Here is a 14,419-nt window from a genome sequence, read left to right on the forward strand (position 1 = left end):
CCAAAAATGTTAAGAGTATTAATTTGCATCTTGAGATTATACACATATTGCGAAACAGCCATCCATATTATTTTTAAGAAAGTGAAAAAGCAAAGGCAAACCACTGTTGTGGGATTCAGCCATTTTAAAAGACGAGCTACACATTTGCACTTTGTTAATTTTGCCTTCCTCTGCAACACCCTTGGAAAGTCACTGCCAAGCGCTGTTAGTAACCATTGAGTGTTGATACCCAGAACTGCTTTCTCTTTTATGTACCCAACTATACATTAATAACTGAAAAGGGAACACTTGTGATTGCTTATATTCTCTCTATATTAAAGTTTTATTTCTTACTGTCAACAAAGATACTGCTTGCTCCTGCTAGACCGACAACACATGTGGTTCAATAATTGACAATATTATTCAATCGAGTAGAATGCAATTAAGTGACATGAACTGAACAGATGTTCTAGGCATACATTCATCCATCTTCCTAAACCGCTTATCTAGGGCAGAGTCGCAGGAAAGCAGGAACCTACCCCAGAAATCATAAGGCACAAGGCAGGAACAATGCCAGGATGGCACAAGTCCACTGCAGGGCAAACACACACAAGGTCTACTTTAGCAATGCCAATCCACCTAACCTTCATGTATTTGGACTGTAGGAGGACAACGGAGCATCCAGGGAGAACATGTAAAATCCATACAGATGTGAACCCCAGTCTCCTTCACTGCAAGCCAGCAGTGCTTCCAGCATGCCACATGGCCACCCAATAACATTTTTATTATTAATAATAGTTATTAATTGCTGTCCTCAATGTCTTCATTCATTTAATTTGTACATTTTTCTCCAATCTAGGCACCAAAAAATAATCCTTTTATCCATCTTCCTAACCAGCTTATCCAGGGCAGAGACGTGGTGCAGCCTATCCGAGCAATTACAGACACAAAGCAGAAACAACAGGATCGCAGGACAAACAATGTTCACTTTACAATACCAACTGACCAAAGTTTAATGTTCTGAACTTACAAAACATCAGCCACAGATACTATATGCTAACACAGGCTGAGTGGTAGTGGAGAACTGTTAACTTCTGCCTTACCATTCAAAGTTCTATATGGAGTTTGCATGTTCTCTTCATGCACTTAAAGATTGATTAGTATCAGTGTCAGTGAATTTACTCACTCAAAATCATTGTGCTCAATTCTTTAATTACCATATCCTCGGCAAGAGCGACTCATCACACACTTAAATCTAGAATTGGTTTCTGGTGCTTCAATCTGTTCTATCGCACACTCTCCCTTTTTCCTTTTCAATTTTTTTTTTTTTTTTTTTTAAATCACGTATGCACAGGACACACACAGAAAAGGTGGCTTGGTTGACTCTTACAAAAATTTAAGACTTTATTAAAAGTATACTGCAGTGTAATCATTTCACATTTATAGCTATGTGTACAAAGTACAATGAAACTCTGTTGACTATGTAAACTAATAACATAAAATGTATTGTTCCAGGTGGGTTTGGTGTTACGTTTTCATATCTCCACCCAGGACAGATGCTGCAATCAGGGAAACTTAATGAAACATATCTTTACCTTGACCAAGAATCTGATAAACTGTATTATGTCCAATTTATTTTTGTTGTCACAAGCATGCCTCAGAAACACAGGGCACATTATAGGGATGCACCGATACCACTTTTTTGGAAAACGAGTACGAGTACTTGCATTTCAGTACTCGCCGATACCGAGTACTTGCCGATACCGAGTACTTAATAAAAACATGATTTAAATTTATAGGTAACAGCTTTAGTCATATAATTTAACAAAAAAAACAAGAAACTCTCGTCTATCCACTGGGAGGTTAGGCTAATTAGCGACACGGGGCTAACACTGCTTGTCCCAATATCCGTGGTGAAACTAAACGCAGAGGAGGCTTGCAGTAGGCTGTGGATATGTTTTTTCACGGAGTCGTGTAGTTTAGGCAGCTCCGTGTCAGTCATGTAGCGGCGGCTTGGGACATCATATCTGGGCTCCAGAACATGGAGGAGACGCAGGAATCCCACATTTTCTACCTCCAAGAGTGGCTGGTCACTCAATGCAATGTACTCGATAATTGCCTGTGTTATTTTCACAGCACGTGGATTGTCTCTGGACATTTTCTCTCGTCTTGCAAGAGTTTGCTGCAGCGTGGGTTGTGTTGGTTTAGAAGCGTGGGTAAACTCTTTGTACTTGTTGTGTTGGGATTTTAGGTGCTTGATTAAATTACTTGTGTTAAATGCGCTACCTTTTGAGCCTCCTCTGGACAATTTCGCTGAGCACAATTTGCAGTCCGCCTTTGTTTTGTCGTCTTCATTCACTTTGAAATAGTTCCACACGGCTGACATGTCTCGCCTCGCCTTCTCCCCGCTCTGAGCTGCAGCCGGGGCCTGGGGGCGGGCACTCGGCGCCTGTGGTTAACCCCTTACACGCCGCTCAAACATAGACATTTCTCAGACCGTGGTATCGGTCCCCGGTATCGGGGGACTTTTAACGAGTACGAGTACTTTAGAAAATGTGGTATCGAGGCCGATACCAGATACCCGTTTCGGTATCGGTGCATCCCTAGCACATTATCTTAAATTTAAATATTTGCTACTTTAAAGTGGATGTATTCAGTAAGTTTTAAGGACTTTCTTTACAATGGGAATTCAACTTGAAAAATACCAAATTTTCCTTTTAGGAGTTTGAGAATAAAAATATAGTACTTGTTTACCTTTAATTTCCACATATTTTGATCAAAGAAGTTATCAATTCACTAGTAAGAAGCCCAACATATGCACTCTGTAATACCCTATCCACTTTAAGCTTCTTGCCCTTAATGGGTGCATGTACTGTGCATACTTCCGCCTACGGAACGTGGATATTGGTTTGGTTGTTTATAAACTTGGACCATGGAGCATCAATGCACTACAATTAAGGGTGATCAGTGTAATGCGTATTAAGGAAAGCTGAATGACCCCTAAGCAGAATTCACAACTGCATTTATTGTAATTATTCTGAAGCCTTCACATCATACATACTTCAGTCAAAGCAAAAGAACAAACAAATGTAAAATTTGACAAAGCATTAAAAACATGTTTGGCTCAAATTATAGCTTCCTTAGTTTATGCTTAGATGATGGATTCTATCATAGACAAAGCAAACACCTCTGTTACATGTTGCTAAGTTACCTAAAAAGGTATTACTATAAATCAATGATCATTGTATCTGTCATATCATTGTAAATGTCACAGTAAACTACACGTGTGATGTAATTTTATGTATTTGTAAAAGTGAAAATACCCCCTCCTTCACAATAAAAAAAGACTGATTTAATTTGAAACTAAAAAAAAAACAAAAAAAAATACTGGGTTATTATTTGTGTGTACAGATCATGTTTCCTATTTAATTCCCTGCTTTAACAAAACTTCACTGCTTTCTTCAATGTGTAAATGCAAATAAATATGATCGTCATACTCCATTTCCATTTACAATTCAAATACATTGAATTTATAACATACTTTTTATCACAGTACAATACTATGCATATTACTCAGCCAGCTACTATATTCTTGTTTAGTATTAAAGGGTAGATATCTGTTTTAGTTAAATTATATAGTGCAATATATATTGGATACACAGATCTAACTTTAAAAGCCTACTGATACATCTAGAACTGTTTCCTGCCTTCCATCGGATGCTATAGCCTGAAACCCTGACTCAAATTATGTAGGCTCAGAAGTTGTGGGAGTCAATACCTACTGCAGAAGCAACTGGTCAAAAAGCAAAAAATAACATTTGACACTTGGACGAGGCGTCTGTCCATCTCAGAAAACAATTTAGAAACCCATACTGAACAAAGTTTCCAAACTGCCAATCATTATCCTAGGCTTACTTTCTAATTAATTTGTAAATGACATGTTACCATTATAACGGTTTACTAGATTACAGTACGATAAGAGTATCTTACTCTGGATTAAGTGAGAGTGTAGTTTATACTCAAACAGCAAAGTCACTATCCCACATATAAGAGAAAAGCATCAGCTATGATCTCAGTTCAAATCATACAACTCTTATCTATTTTTTTGTGGATATTTGCCTTCAGTAATAACTGTTGACTCAACTCCAAATGTTTTATTGCATATCCCAAACAGTTAATACCGCAGCAAAGACTGACATGATTTCTCAAACTGCAGCAGTGTCTGGAATCGCACGGCACGTACAGTAAATCAATTTTTGGACTGAACTAGTGTGTTTAGTCCAACTTCTTAGTCACTAAGCAAACATGCCACGGATATTAACTTAAAGCGACAAATAAGCGATTAATCAGAAAACGCGTGGAAAAATGTGGGCTACTGATTACTTGATCGGCCGTTACCTCTATTCTGTAAACAAGTTTGTGCATGGCATTAGTGCTGGAGAAACCTAGACTAGAATCAAAGTGTTCACGTTCACTCTAGGGGCAAGAAACAGACGTAAATAAATCATGCACGCGCACATACATACATACAAACATACATATATAATGACCTCGAACAGCCAATTGTGGAACTCTTGAGGTGCCAACACGGATGCAGTACATGCTCCTTCCAACACATTTCTTTCTTTATTTCTTATCGCGTTTCAACAACAGACACCTGTCTGCACCCCCAACCCACACAACCCGATAACCAAAGATCTGACAACAACGCTGCCGCAAAACACTGCAAGGACGAAAACGGAGGGCCACTGCACTCAGATATCAATAAGACTGCAGCACATCTCACTGCGGCCTACAGCGACACGCATTTTGCAAAACCCAAGAAAATAAATAAATAAACGAAGAGCATTACCGCTACACGATCAACTCATACCAAGCAAAGACCGTCCCGTACACGCCCCTCTGCGAAACCATAGCGGCATTTATCATCTTACCCCTGAAGAACCAGCAGTATGGTTGACAAATGCTTGTATTTGCATATAACGGATGTCAAGTACAACAGTGAAGATACTGACCACTAAATGCAATGAAGAGAAGTCAAGGATTTACTGGAAAATTTCGCCACTGTTTCCAATGCCGCAGCTTGCCACTCTACCCTCCTTCTCTTCTTCAGTGTACAGGCAGCAGGGAAGGCAGCTCTGCGAAACGCCCCGCCCCACTCCCCTGCTCCAAGGGTGCGGCACAGCTGGACACTGCTCCTTATTGGTTAACTGCGTCTACCACGCGGGCATCAAAGCAAGACGGACGCTGATTGGACCGCTTTGGAGCTCCTAGTTTTGTTTTGCTAGCTGTAGTTGGCTTTACAAACAGCAAGAGACCCGAAAGACGCAGATTGGCCTTTTAAAGACGGTTAAGCAGTTAAAGGATTAAGAGGTAACGCCCATTTCAGAATGCTTCATGTTTTGCTTATTCTGTAAAAACTTCCTTTAAGAGTAGTATACACCCACTGCCCCCAGAGAACAGAATGTTATACGCATCCTAATGCAGTTTATTATATATAAAATTATAGTTTAAAAAGTAGCGTAGCTGAACCCATAATGGTTAATTCCAAGGTGACACAGTAGAAACTGCTATTATGAATAAAAAAAACAACACGGTGATTTGAGTGATGTATACCAATATATTGTAGCAAATGATGGTTTTGACATCCCAGAAGGCTCTGCACTGCAGCACCTAAAATTAGTGATTTAATTATAATTTATTTGATGTTGACAGTTTGTTGTGTGTTATGTTTAGATTTTTTTTTAACTTTTGCAATTGATAGTGCCCCATATGGGGGGTGGGGGTGGGGGTTGGTGTTCGAGTGTCTTTTCAGTTTGTGTACCGCCACTTACTGATGCTGCCTAGTGTATGCGTCCTGTAATTGGGATTGCCGTTTGTAGTGGTTGTTTGTTATTATTGGAATGTAAAACGTTACGAGTATGAAGAACATTTTTTAAAAAAAGTATATTTTCGATATATCGATTATATCATAGTTTGAAACAGGATGTCGCCGGTTGTTAAACATTAAGGCCCACGTTTTGGTACTTGATAAGTTTAATTTCAAACTCAGTGTTTGTAAAGGAAAAGAAACTTGGACAGTGGATAGCTTTTAATGACCTTTTGTCTGCTTGTGTGTTATGTAAAATAACCATATACACTAGGAGCATTATGTCAATACCAGGTATGGACTCCTTTTGCTCTCAGAACAGCCTCAGTTCTTTATGGCATGGATTCCACCAGATATTGGAAGCATTCCTCAGAGATTCTGGACCATGTTGACTTGATTGGATCACGGAATGTATGCAGATTTTTCATCTGTACAGTCATGCTGTGAATCTCCCTTTCAACCACATCCCAAATGTGTTTTACTGGATTCAGATGTCTGGAAAGGTCGCTAAAAAACACTGATCTCACTGTCATGTTCATGAAACCAGTTTGAGATTACTTTTAGTTTATGACATTGTGTATTATTATGCTGGAAGTAGCCTTTAGAAGATGGGTTAAATTGTGTCCTGGAAGGGATGCAAATCATCACCAGCAATACTCAAACTGGCCATGGCAATCATGCAGTGATTAGTTGGTATTAACAACTCCAAAGAGTGCCATTACACCACCACCAAAAGCCTGGACTGTTGACACAAGACAAGGTTGGGTGCATGTATTCATGCTGATGTTGCCAAACTCTGAACCTGCCATCTGTGTGCCTCAGCAGAAATTGATGAGCCTGTGTCAGCTGTAGTTTCTGTTTTCTGTTCTTTGTCTACTTTTGTAGCCCATCTGCCTCAAGATTTGACTTGTGCATTCTGTCAGTTCGAACTAGTCTAACCTTTCTCCTCGGACGTCTGTCATCAACCATGCATTTTCATCTGCAGAACTGCCACTTACTGGATGCTTTTTTGTTTTTTTGCTCTGTTCTGAGTAAAGACTGCAACTGTTTTGCACGAAAATCCTAAGAGATGCTCAAATCATCCTGTGTGGTACAAAAAATCATGCCATGGTCAAGATTACTGATGTGAACATTAACTGAAGCTCCTGACTTGTATCTACTTCATTTTATGCATTGTGCTGCTGCCACATAATTGGCTGGTTTAGATAATTGCAAGGATAACCAGGTGTACAGGTATTCCTGGTAATTTTTTTCACTTAATATATAAAAAATAATGAATTTAGTGTTAAAATTAAAATGTACTTTTTTGAACATATTTGCAAAAATGTTTGCAAGGTTGACTGTTAAATTTAAACCAGAGTGTGATGAATGAGCATTCTGTTCAGTTTTGGTGTCAGCATTGTGTATGACTCTGCCATAAGAGACCTAACTAAGCTCTTGCAACTGTGCCTCTTACTAGCATTTTTACAATTGAATCTGTGCCTGTCCAGTATGCATAAACACAAAGTTGACTCTGTCTTTGCCAAATTATGCACTGCTTCCTCATCATCTGTACATATATTTTTCTGCTAGTATTAAAAAAGCTCTAGAACCAATCACAAGAAAAAACATAGGCTATGTTTTGTTTTGAAAAGTGTCCCTTTGGGGAACTTTATTTAGTGACTGTACCTGCGCTGGGCAAGTGACAGTTGGTGACATTTTTAGAATTTTGCATAGGAATGCAAAGTTGCACCCATTGTGTTTCTAGTTGGTGAAATTTTGTGTTTGGGGCCAAAAATTCCCCCCCCTCCACCCCCCCCCCCCGCCCCCCCCGGGTAGTTTATTTAGTGACCATACTTGAATTTTATGTCACATCAGACAGAGCTGGGTACTGCTGATATATTTTATGTTAGTAAAGTCTTTCTATGGTCTTAGGCTGGCCACTGAGAAGCACACTATGTAAAATTAATTTGAAATTAAATTCAATTTATGGTGTTAGGCTACACTTACCGTTCTTGACTTCATAAGGGTATGTTCAATGTACAGGGTTCCTGTTTGTTTTTAAGTTCAATCTCTTTTTTGCATTAATCTTGTTTGAAATTTATTAAGGACATTAACCCAATGTAGTTGGATTTGTGGGAATATGTTCATAATTTTCATAATTTTGCAAGAAATCATTGTCGGGTGAGGACTAAGTGCAGAGTTTGATGATTTTCTGTGAATGTCAATGTCATATTTGTATTTTATTTTTTATTGGATTGTGTTTTGCAATTGGGTTTTGTTCCTTGAATGATAATAATTTAAAAAACTGATAGTTTTTAGGTTACAGGTTCACTCACTGTATCCTTGGGTAAATATTGTTTAAACCATGTAAGTTACAAGGTTATCATGCTTTTCATGGCATGTCAAAATATGATTCTATACAAGTTTTCTTTGTTTTTAAAGATATGTGTAAATAGCTTTTTTGAAATTATTTTCTTTAGTTGTCTTCATTGACATCAGTGGGACCATTTAGATAGATGTTACTTTTTATTCAGCTGGGCCAGTACCTTTGGTGAAATGCAGATATGCATGTACTGTACCTGTTACCTTAACAGAATTATTTGTTTAAGGGTTATAGGAGCTTGACACCTAAAGAACTTTTCAGATGACTCCCCCATCATAGGCTGCATTAATAACCAAGATGAGTCAGAGTATAGGAAGGTTGTAGAGGACCTCATCTTGTGGTGCAGGGACAACAACCTGCAGCTCAACATCAGCAAGACAAAAAAAGATGGTGATGGACGTCCGACATCTACATCCTCTCCCTGAATGGTGACTGGTCTCAGAAGTGGTGCAGAGCTTCAAGTACCTGGGGGTTCACATAAACAACAAACTGGACTGGTGTAACAACACAGTGGCACTGTATAGAAAGGGCCAGATCAGACTGCACATCCTAATGAAACTCTGATTTTTTGATGAATGCAGCAAGCTGCTAGAAACCAGATCAGACTCTACTTACTAATGAAACTCTGGTCTTTTGTTGTATGCAGAAAGCTGCTGGAAATCTTTTATCAGTCCATAGTAGCTGGTTTATTGTTCAACACTGAAGTCTCCTGGGGAAACAACTTGAGCTCAAAAGAAGCACATTGCTTGAACAAACTTATCAGAAAAGCCTGTTCCATCACAGGCCAAACCCTAGACACACTGGAAGCTGTTGTGGAAAAGAGGATGATGGTAAAAGTGCCCTCTTGGAGCACTTTTAGCGATAAGCTCCTTTGACCACGTTGCACTAAGAATCACCTCTGAGGGTCTTTTCTGCTCACTCCTATAAGGCAATTTCATTTCTTCCTCCTGATGTACTCTTTTAAGTTCATTTTAAAATATCTGCACATTTATTTATTTATCACTTAAATGATTGCTTGATTGATTGATTGATTGGTGGCATTATTTGTGCTGTGAGAATGTATCCTTGTTTTTTATGTTTCTGCTACAGTATGCATCTTAATTTCTCCATGGGATTAATAAAGTTTGTCACATACTTGCGCTTAGGAGACAGTCAACAAGCCCTGAAGTTGAGTGAAATATCGCAAGCCAGGGTTGATTTGCGGTACTAATGCCTCTCTCTCTTTTTCGTCAGACAAAAAGAAGAAAAATAACATACCTTCCATATTTCCGGGTTCCCAAGATGGCCACCAAACGTCACTTTCACATCCAACTCCATCGCAATGTTGTCACTTCTGGCTCCATCTCAATGACATCACATCCGGTGTCCAGAAGATAACGCCACCACTTCCATCATTACAGCACTTTCGGCTCCCTCTGATGACGTCACTTCTGTCTCCCAGTCACGACGTCATCTCCTGCCACATCATTTCCACCCGCTATTTTGTTATTGTATATAAATGCTATCATTGTCATTCACAATTATCAACTGCTGTAAAAAGTATTTTGATCGATTATTTGTGCCTTTTTTGCATTCTTTGTCCATTGGACATTATACGGGGATGGTCCCCAATTCTTTAACTTTGTGGAAGCTGTCTTATTTATTTCATTACAAGTTTATCTAATATACTGAGCAGAGCACTAGCCACACCTTTTACCAGCAGTTTGTTCCAACCTTATCTTCTCATTTCAGTTTCTTTTTGCTTTTTAGCACTAATCAAGCAGCAGTCACTGGATGGTAGGGAAATGTGAAATAAAAGACCATTCTTGATAAAGGCTTTTTACTTGAACAATATACTATTAGCCATTGTGAAAGACCTTTGTCAAGCAAGCTGCTAATGAGCATTTTTTGTGTTTTCTCTTGATATATATTCTGACTTTTCTTGCATTTTTTTATTTTCTCTTTGCTTCAGGTTTCCGGACACTGTCTGGTTCTTCTCAAGTTTAAAATGCTTTTGTTGTTATTTTTATAACTTTTCAGTGTATACTTCATTGATAATTAATTGAATTTAATGATTGGCTTCCTCTATTCCCATTAAGTCCAGCTTGATTAAAATTGCAAGGTGTCAAATATGAGAGAAGTCGCCTAGGACAAATTGAAGGCAAAAGGACTACATTCTGTTATTTGCTCTACGTTAATGATGAGGAATGTTTTTTAGAGAGCATAAATGGTTTGTGCATATTTCACTTTGGGTTGGGTTATACTGTAGAGGTTTATAAATGCATATAGCTTGACAAAGGAATAACTTCCTTGTGTAAATTGTTTTCATTTTGTCAATAAACAAGAACCAAGCCATTTCTTTATCAGCCATTTTTGGGCAGTTTCTTGGAAATATTTATTTCTAGCACTGATCATTTGTCCAAATGTTGAAAAGTAAAAGAGATCTTCAGAAAAGGCTGGCATTCATTTTTGTCAATTATTTTCATTAATTTAGTTTCATATATGTAGCATCAGCTTTAATATGTTTTTAAAAGTTTACTGTATATAACAAAATTAAACAGCAATAAAGACAAGAAAAAGAGCAAAGGAAGTTTCTAACTGAAGGAGAAAATTAAATTGAAGTATTGTATGACTGATAGAAACAGGAGAGAAAAAAATCGGGAGTGGTCTCCCCTACACTTTCTCATATACTCAGATATAGGGATGGATATTTGAGGAGTAAACCGCAAGGCAATAATTATATTTTTATATTATGTACATTAAAGAACCATCAACAACCAATCAAATTAATAATATATTGAACAATTGTTATAAAAGTAACAGGCAGGTCTAAAACATTGAGATTCATCAAAATCTCGAAATCAAATCTTTGTACAATTACAATTCTTTCCCTAAACTTTGTATATGAAAAAGTAAAAAATAAAACATAAATTAAGAAATAGAGCATGATTACATTTTTCAGGATTTATAGAAATATTAAGGAGGAGGGGGAGAAGTATATATTGTAATTGTACAAAGATTTGATGTCGAGATTTTGATGAATCTCAATGTTTTAGACCTCCCTGACTTTCTCATATACAAAGTGTTGAGAAAGTATTGGAATCCTCCAAAAATTGCAAATAATCTTGACTAGTATATAAATAACAATAGGTGAAATGGCAGATAATTTAGACTCGGCCGATTTATTGCAAATGAACTTGGTTAGATTTGTGACTGATGAAATTGAATTTAAATAAATATAAAATATTAAACATAAAACATAAAAAAGTTAAGTGACAGCCTAGTAGTAAGGCTAGGAATCCACATGGTCCACATCCAAGGCTCTCTAACCAGCCCAATGGGCTTTAGCAGTAGGGACACGTGGTTGAAGCTCTCTCTTTAAGTTCTGTGTTGGGCCTGCTTTTATAGCCAGCTTCTCCAGGTATTCCCGCCCCACCTGAAGAGTGTGTCCCTCTAGCAACAAAATATTTAAATCACTAAAAATCTAACTACAGCAGGGGTTTTAAACTTATCTTTTTAAAGAGACCTGTTTCATCAATATTCAAAATACGTTGCATAAGTTGTGTAGTAAAGATCCCCTTTAATGTGTATTCCCTGAGTCCACATCCTGTTTAAATACTTAATTTGACTATGTCAGGACAAACAGTAGAATTTTAAACCATGAAACAATTACATTTGCAACAATATATTGTCAGATTCTGAAGGGGGATATGTCAGGAGTTTGGGGAATCTGCACAAATCTAAATTCTTTCTTGCTAACATATACACATCAAATATGGATGACAAAGGATTCATTAACTTACTTAACCTCCTTAGCATTAGACCTGAGCATCCCTCGGACTGTGAAAGTGTTAAAACATTAGTCCTGAGTGTCACTCGGGCAATGGTATAGGCCTGTTTTAAGTAAGTGTCATGCCCAAGCATTAACCAGGCAAGGTGTAGACGTATCTTCTCATAGCCCCATAATGGCGTCTCATAAGAAACGTTTTTCAGCAGCCCAGGTGTTGCATGCTGATGAATCCGAAAGTGACACTCGCATTTGGGATACTGTTGATCCTGCTTTAAATAGACCAACACCACCTCATTTTGATCTTGTGGAATAAAAGTGAAAGTTGACAGCTAAGATCCACTTACTTACTTGAAGTTATTAATTGATGATGATGTGATCAAAAGAAATGTCGTTGAGACAAACCATTATGCTGAACATTGTTGGGTAAATGACCATACACCTAAGCAGTTTTCCCATTCAAAGATATACCACACAAAGAGGACTTTAAATCAGACACCGAGATAGCAGCAGCTTACCGCATACGGGGATCAAATACTTCTAAACCTAGGACTTTTGTCGTGCGTTTAGAAAAATCACAATCTAAATTTAATGCAATGCCACTTCTCAGACAGGCACAAGAGATTATTTTTGAAAATAACCTCATTCATGTTTTCCCTGATTTCTCACACTCAACACCTGCTAAACATGCCGCTTTTTACAATATTAAACAGCGCTTACGGAAAGCCGATATCAGATACAGCCTCTTGTATCCTCCCAAACTGAAAGTGGATATTCAAGACAAGCATTATATATGTACCACTATGGTGGAAGCAGAAAAAGAGTTAAGAAAGCTGATCCCGACACTTTTCTGAAATACGATCGTGAGTCACACCCTGTCATGGCATGGCAAAGAAGATATTACCGGCTGTCTGATCCGCTTGCAATGACACTGGTATTGTAATTTTACATCATTTTTCCTTCTCTGCCACTTTCTGTTTATGTTTTAATTACAATTATACGCATATATGTATGTATGTGTGGAAGAAATTAAATTAGTAACTTTTTTTTTTTTTTTACTCTTCTAAAGGAGACTGTTTAACATCATACCCTTGGTTTATTGTTATTGTTATTATTGCATTAGGGTTTACTATGCTTATCCAGGGCCACTTTTTAACACCAATCCCTGTGTTTACTATCTTACTATTTCAAGACGGTTGAAGTTTATATTTTATGCTTATAGTATTTAGACTGTATTGGCAATAGATATCTCACTTTTAATCCTCAAACGCCGCTGCTGGGGGGCTTGTTTTGTTTTGGATGTGCTCTGTCTCTAGGTATGTCAGAGGACTGGGACATTGTGAAGTGGGGTCCAGCCTCACATGGGGAGGCAAACTGGGGGGGTAGGGGTACTGGGGGGGGGAGAAAGAGAGCAAGCTATCACTAATCTATCCTTTTAATCCTTACAAGTGCCAATGTAACAGTAGGCTGCGTGGCAATAACTCGTGGGAAAATTGGAAATTAAGGTCACGGCTGTCTCACTTTTAGTTAAGACTACAAAATGACATCAGAAATTCAGAATCAATGTCTCCATGACAGGCCAGTTAACTTTGTGAGCTGGAATGTTAAAGGCCTGAATCACGAATTAAAGAGAAAGAAAGTACTCTCTCACCTAACAGGTCTAAATGCTAAAATAGTATTTTTACAGGATACCCACTTATTAAGCAAGGATCAGTTTCGGCTGCACAGAGACTGGACTGGCCAAATGTTCCATTCCAGCTTTACAAAGTAAACTAGAGGTGTGGAAATTCTTATACATAGAACAATCTCATTTGCAGTCAGATGTAATATCTGATCCTGAAGGGAGATATGTGAGCGTCATGGGCAATTTATTTAATTGTAAAGCGATTTTGATAAATGTTTATGCACTCAATGTGGATGATAGGTGTGAACGCTGTCCCGGACACAGACAGGCAGACACGTGTAAATCACCCGACACATGTTTATTATACATAATTATTTACAACAATAAGTGCTCACAAACCCCAAAAGTCCCCAAAGTCCTGACCACACAGTCCAATGCCTTATCTTCTTCAGGCCGCCTCCTTGCCTCCTCCAGAGACCTTGTCCTCTTCCACCCGACTCAAGCCACAATATGAAGGGAGGCGGCCCCTTTTATATTTCCCCGGATGTGCTCCAGGTGTGTTCCGGCAATCTTCCACCGACATGCCCCAGTGTGGCGGAACTGCCGGCTGCATCCCCGGAAGCACTCCGGGTGTCCCTGCTCCTCTTCCCCCCAGCACTTCCGGGTCCAGGGCTACAAAGGCATAGGGGCCACAGGCCCCTACAGGGTTGAGCTTCAAAGGTACCAGGGCGGTCAGCCCCCACATGGTCTGGGGAAGACGTAAGCCCTCCTCCGGTCCTCCTGGGCGTCCCGACCAGGTCGCCCCCCCAGTCGTCT

The 14,419-nt window shown here is 38.7% G+C and overlaps 1 protein-coding gene and 1 long non-coding RNA gene across 11 annotated transcripts in view; one reads left to right on the plus strand and one right to left on the minus strand.

The window, feature by feature from the left end:
* add1 (adducin 1 (alpha)) overlaps positions 1 to 5,137 on the minus strand; it is a 132,750-nt gene extending 127,613 nt beyond the window's left edge. For all 10 annotated transcript variants that reach the window (XM_028802267.2, XM_051928588.1, XM_028802264.2 and 7 more), the window contains exon 1: positions 4,995 to 5,137. The gene's annotated coding sequence lies outside the window, so the exon portion shown is untranslated. The remainder of the gene's footprint in view (positions 1 to 4,994) is intronic.
* Positions 5,138 to 5,191: 54 nt separating this feature from the next.
* On the plus strand, positions 5,192 to 10,565 carry LOC127528027 (uncharacterized). Its single transcript, XR_007935179.1, has 2 exons — positions 5,192 to 5,352; positions 9,447 to 10,565. It is a non-coding gene; the product is annotated as an uncharacterized LOC127528027 (long non-coding RNA).
* Positions 10,566 to 14,419: the final 3,854 nt, after the last annotated feature.

The sequence above is a fragment of the Erpetoichthys calabaricus genome, chromosome 5 (assembly GCF_900747795.2).
Source record: "Erpetoichthys calabaricus chromosome 5, fErpCal1.3, whole genome shotgun sequence".
Lineage (NCBI taxonomy): Eukaryota > Metazoa > Chordata > Cladistia > Polypteriformes > Polypteridae > Erpetoichthys > Erpetoichthys calabaricus.